We start from the raw sequence: 6,040 nt of genomic DNA, 5'->3' as shown, positions 1-6,040 counted from the left end.
TTTTTACAGTACTTTATCTTCCCAGGGGGTCACCCTCTTGGTACTGTTAAAGCCCAACACTGCTTAGCTTCCAAGATCGGACGGGCTTGGGCGTGGAGCCAGTGTGGTATGACTGTATCTTATTGGTTATGATAAACACACTCATTTCTGTGTCAAAATGTTTTTATTTTCATGCTCACGTATACATTAGTTTAGTGTTGTAACAGTCGTGAAATAAAATATGAAGATATCAATGACCTTATAGGAAGGGGGCAATTTCATAGCCCTCATTAAATCCTGCCGGGTGCATCGTGTTGAGCTGGTAAATCCAAAACATTTCTCTTTGGGACAGTTTATTCGCCAAGTCTCCGCCTCTTTCTCCAATTTGTACATGTTCTATTGCTTTAAACGATAGGTCTTCTGGGTTTGATTTATGTTCCAAAAGGAAATGTCTGTAGATGAGGTGGGTATCGAGCTTGTTTTTGATGCTCCTGATGTGTTCCTGAATTCTTATTTTGAGTATGCGCTTCGTTTTCCCCACATACTTCTTCTTGCATGTGCACTCCAATAAATAGATGACTGAGCTGCTGTTGCAATTGAGAAATTCCTTAATCTTGAATTCTTTAGCATTTCCGGAGTCAGAGAAAGTTTTCCTGTTTGGGTTTAAGAATTTGCAGATGTTGCATCGTCCGCATTTGAAAGATCCCGTGCACTTCATAAATGTTTGGGAGGTTTTTTCTTTGTTGGTGTTGCATAACATACTTGGTGCAAGGTGGTCTTTGAGACTTTTGGATTTGCGGAATACTATCTGTGGTTTTTCCGGCAGGATTTCCTTTAGTACAGGATCCATGAGCAGGATTTTCCAATGTTCCCTGAGGGATGTTTTGATATGATTCTCATGTTGGTTAAATGTGGTAATGAATGCAGTTGACTCCTTCGGGGCTTCCTTCTTTTTGTATTCTAGAAAACATGGGAAGCCTCTCCATGTCATTCATTATACTGCTCCATCATTGTTTTTTATGTTTTAATATAAATTGTATGTAAAATACATCTTCTCATCAATAACAGACAGGAAGTGATGTCATAACCAGTAGCTCCTCATCAGTGGGTATTTAAGCCCACTGGGATCATTCAGTCACTACCCCTTGATGAAGTCAGATAGACGAAACGCGTTGGGATCTCCTGTATGACCTTCCACCCTAAGTTAAGCTGCTTTTTACTAACTACAAAATTTTAAAAAAAAAACATTTTTATCTCTTTTCATTCTATGTCTTAAAATATTCTATACAATTGCTTTTTACTATATAATCCGTTTTAATACATTTTTTATATCTGTAGAGGAATCGGTTTTATATGTATCTTTTAGAAAAGCAAGTGTAAAATATATATATATTTTTTATTGATAAAATAAATTGTTATTTCTCTTTTACATAAAAAGGAGTTTTTTCCTTAATCCAGTCCTCTATTTATGATACTAGTCCGCTAAGTATTGTGGTATATAAAAACACCAGCTGGTCGCCATCACCCCTATCTACCCATACTTATCTAATCTTATACAGCATCTCACCAATGCTGTAAAACTGTTTAGGGGACGGCTGACACCCTATTACTCATAAGGGAGTGTTTTTTACATATAAGTATATTTAATTTCAGGTGTTGTTTTCCCCCACATGTGGCGCTTTACTCATATTTTTTACATTTAAGACTGGTCAACTGTTTAGCTGCCTGGTGCTGTGGTCTAAAAAACACCCAAAAATTATGTTCAGAATTAATGAACGCACCAACAAAAGAAATGACTGGTGCCAGAAAATATTTAGCGAAGACAAAGTGACTGACATCCCAACTCCCTCCAGGGACTTGGATGATCTGTTTTGGGACATGGAGAGACTCCTGGTAAAAGAAATTAAAACATGGTGGGACATAAAAGGTTTGGAACATTATATATCAGTCAACAGAGTACCGAGGGGACTGAGACTAGTGAAACAACCCACCATTGGAACATCTGATCCAGAATTCATGGAAAAATGGGACTCCACCCTACACACGTGCTCAATAAATTTAATGAAATTGTTGATTGCCGAAAGGAGAAAGAATGTCCCTTCCATTGAGAAAGACATAAAGGAGAAGGAAAGTGAACTAGAACCTCACAAAACCAAAGAGGACTACAGAATCAATGAACAGGTTCTTAATAAGAAATTAGAACGTATAGAGGAAGAAGTCATACGGGGTAAAGAAAAAAAGTTTCTTCGTGACAAAGAGGACTATGACAATGGTAAAACAAAGAATTGGAGCAGATTTACCGCTACGAATACACATAATCGTGGGAACCAAGTGTGGAAAACGGTACCACACAGAGGCAGATCTAACACCAGAAAGGATTCTCACCATACACAAAAGATCAAGACACAAAATAAATATTCTACTCTACGAAGATTAGGATCAACAGACGAAAAAGTTTTTTTATCACCACGCCTAGGAGCACGCCCAAAAAATACGTTGAGAGGCACACTACAAGAAGAATCAACACATGCATCCCCTTTAAAAAGGCCCCATGCAGAAGAAGAGGAAAACGGGGCGGCAGGAGGGAAAGAATACAACACCAAAAGGAGGAATGTACAGCACTAGTCCCTGAGGAGCAGGGCATCTTCAACATTTCGAAACATGCACTAACAAATTATGAAACTTCTTTATTAAGTAAAGGTTTATCATTCGCACCCACAGAAAAATTGAATAAATTTGAGACATTTATAGACCTAAACAAATTTATCCGTAAGCTTACACTCAAAAGACATTTTGCACGTAAGGACAATGCCATCATCACGAACTATGAGGAAGCATCAAGGTCTGGGTTGAAACGCAAATCGAAATACTATCCGATCGAATCTAAAGGCAACCATATCAGTATATTTTATGATTTGGTGAAAAAAGATTTATGCGACACCAATCTTGCACCAGTGGCCACAAAAAATCTCACTAATAGAGAAAAAGAGGCACTCAAGAAACTACAGAAAAATTCGGAAATAGTGATAAAACCGGCTGATAAAGGGGGGGGACTAGTTATTCTGGATCGAGACAACTATGTGAAAGAAGCTCATCGTCTATTAGGAGATACCACATCCTATGAACTACTACAGAATGATCCCAAGGATGCCTATATAGAAGAGTTGAGATCACTCCTCACACAAGGACTCCGGAATGGAAGTATCACAAAGGAAGAATTCCAATTCCTAATGCAATCTAGTCCTATTACCCCCATTTTCTACTATTTACCGAAGATTCATAAAAACCTCTTGAATCCCCCAGGGAGACCTATTGTCGCTGGTATTGACTCCCTAACATCGAAACTATCTGAATATGTGGATGTCTTCTTAAACCCATATGTCAAGGAATTACCTTCTTACCTTAAAGACACCACTATGGTATTGAACCTGATGAAATCAGTTGAATGGAAGGACACCTTTTTATGGATTACTTTAGATGTCCAGTCCCTGTATACGTGCATCGAGCATTCTAAAGGTATTAAGGCTTGCAAGGAGTTTTTAGACAAAGACCCCACCCTCACAATTACACAAAGATCTTTTATCTGTGATGTGATGAATTTTATCTTAAGCCGAAATTATTTTAAATTCTTAGAGAGCTTTTATCTTCAACGCTGTGGGACCGCGATGGGTACGATATTTGCACCGAGTTTCGCAAACCTATTTATGGGACAATGGGAGGAACTTCATGTGTACAATACCCGATTTTACAAAAATAATGTGATTTTATACAAACGCTATATTGATGACATTTTAATAATATGGGATGGCAGTCTGGAACTTTTTATGGAATTTTTTAATCTTTTAAAAACCAATGATATGAATCTTACCTTTACGTACAATACAAGTAAAACCTCTATAGAGTACTTGGACCTTGTACTAATAGGCGAAGGCTCATCAGTGGTAACCAGGAACTTCATCAAAGGGGTAGACAAAAATAGCTACCTACATTATCAAAGCAGCCACGCAAAAACATGGAAGGATAACATCCCTTATTCTCAGTTCCATAGAATAAAACGGAACTGTAGCAGGAAAGAGGACTGCAATGAACAGGTAGCCATCTACAGAAAACGCTTTGAGGATAAGTCATACCCGAAATCAATACTGGACAAAGCTACTGTAAGAACAAACACCCTAAAAAGAGAAGACCTTCTAGAATACAAAAAGAAGGAAGCCCCGAAGGAGTCAACTGCATTCATTACCACATTTAACCAACATGAGAATCATATCAAAACATCCCTCAGGGAACATTGGAAAATCCTGCTCATGGATCATGTACTAAAGGAAATCCTGCCAGAAAAACCACAGATAGTATTCCGCAAATCCAAAAGTCTCAAAGACCACCTTGCACCAAGTATGTTATGCAACACCAACAAAGAAAAAACCTCCCAAACATTTATGAAGTGCACGGGATCTTTCAAATGCGGACGATGCAACATCTGCAAATTCTTAAACCCAAACAGGAAAACTTTCTCTGACTCCGGAAATGCTAAAGAATTCAAGATTAAGGAATTTCTCAATTGCAACAGCAGCTCAGTCATCTATTTATTGGAGTGCACATGCAAGAAGAAGTATGTGGGGAAAACGAAGCGCATACTCAAAATAAGAATTCAGGAACACATCAGGAGCATCAAAAACAAGCTCGATACCCACCTCATCTACAGACATTTCCTTTTGGAACATAAATCAAACCCAGAAGACCTATCGTTTAAAGCAATAGAACATGTACAAATTGGAGAAAGAGGCGGAGACTTGGCGAATAAACTGTCCCAAAGAGAAATGTTTTGGATTTACCAGCTCAACACGATGCACCCGGCAGGATTTAATGAGGGCTATGAAATTGCCCCCTTCCTATAAGGTCATTGATATCTTCATATTTTATTTCACGACTGTTACAACACTAAACTAATGTATACGTGAGCATGAAAATAAAAACATTTTGACACAGAAATGAGTGTGTTTATCATAACCAATAAGATACAGTCATACCACACTGGCTCCACGCCCAAGCCCGTCCGATCTTGGAAGCTAAGCAGTGTTGGGCTTTAACAGTACCAAGAGGGTGACCCCCTGGGAAGATAAAGTACTGTAAAAAATGGTTTAAAAACTCGAAAGTGTCTAAACATGTTTACTTATGCAATACGTATGATTCTCCTACCAATTGAGCACATAATTAAGCCCAGATCACTAATTGTCATCAAAAGCACATATATGATGTTTAAATATATGCACTAGTAAATATAGATATCCTCACAGTTGCACCTGTTATGTATATATGATATAAAAAATATCCATAATCTGCTTATAAATAACATATGACATTTTAACTAGATTATAAAGTCCGTTTTTCCTTCTGCCATTTTTTATAAGAAAAATGCCATTTATTAATCTAATACTATGCCTCACATATAAGAGTGGACAGTGGACACAATCCACGCAAGAAATGTATCATGATTCTTTATTGACAATACCTAAAGTACATTGATACTAACGAATGTTTATTTCCGTTTATTTCATGTCAATGGGAAATATGTATGGAGAATATTTGTCCGCGTATAGGGACTTCAATAAAATGGCCACCGCTCAAACATAGAACTCTCCCAAACACCCTCACAAGAAGATCAAGCATCATGTGACTCCGGACTTACAAACCGGAAGTGGGGACTAGAAACGTCTGAACTGTCAGAACGGAAGTGGGGCATGAAGTCCCGAACACCCACAGTGAATGAGACGCGAAAACCGGAAGTGCGGCGTCTGCACATGCGCACTCCGGAGACGCGAAACCGGAAGTGGGGCATCTGCGCATGCGCACTGGCATCTGCGCATGCGCACTGGAGTCCCGCCGAAACCGGAAGTGTGGCGGAAGTGCGCCTTTTAACACAAACTACTCATTTAAACTGTTAAAACAAAGTTATAATACTCGTTTTTGCACTAAAAACATGGGAAGCCTCTCCATGTCATTCATTATACTGCTCCATCATTGTTTTTTATGTTTTAATATAAATTGTATGTAAAATACATCT

At 38.4% G+C, this 6,040-nt stretch overlaps 2 pseudogenes; one reads left to right on the top strand and one right to left on the bottom strand.

Moving 5' to 3' along the window:
- On the bottom strand, positions 1–120 carry LOC134911978 (5S ribosomal RNA; annotated as a pseudogene).
- Positions 121–4,992: 4,872 nt separating this feature from the next.
- Positions 4,993–5,112, top strand: LOC134911976 (5S ribosomal RNA; annotated as a pseudogene).
- The last annotated feature ends 928 nt before the right edge of the window (positions 5,113–6,040 follow it).

Source organism: Pseudophryne corroboree, chromosome 4 (assembly GCF_028390025.1).
Source record: "Pseudophryne corroboree isolate aPseCor3 chromosome 4, aPseCor3.hap2, whole genome shotgun sequence".
Classification (NCBI taxonomy): Eukaryota; Metazoa; Chordata; class Amphibia; order Anura; family Myobatrachidae; genus Pseudophryne; species Pseudophryne corroboree.
This window is presented reverse-complemented; position numbering and strand designations above follow the sequence as displayed.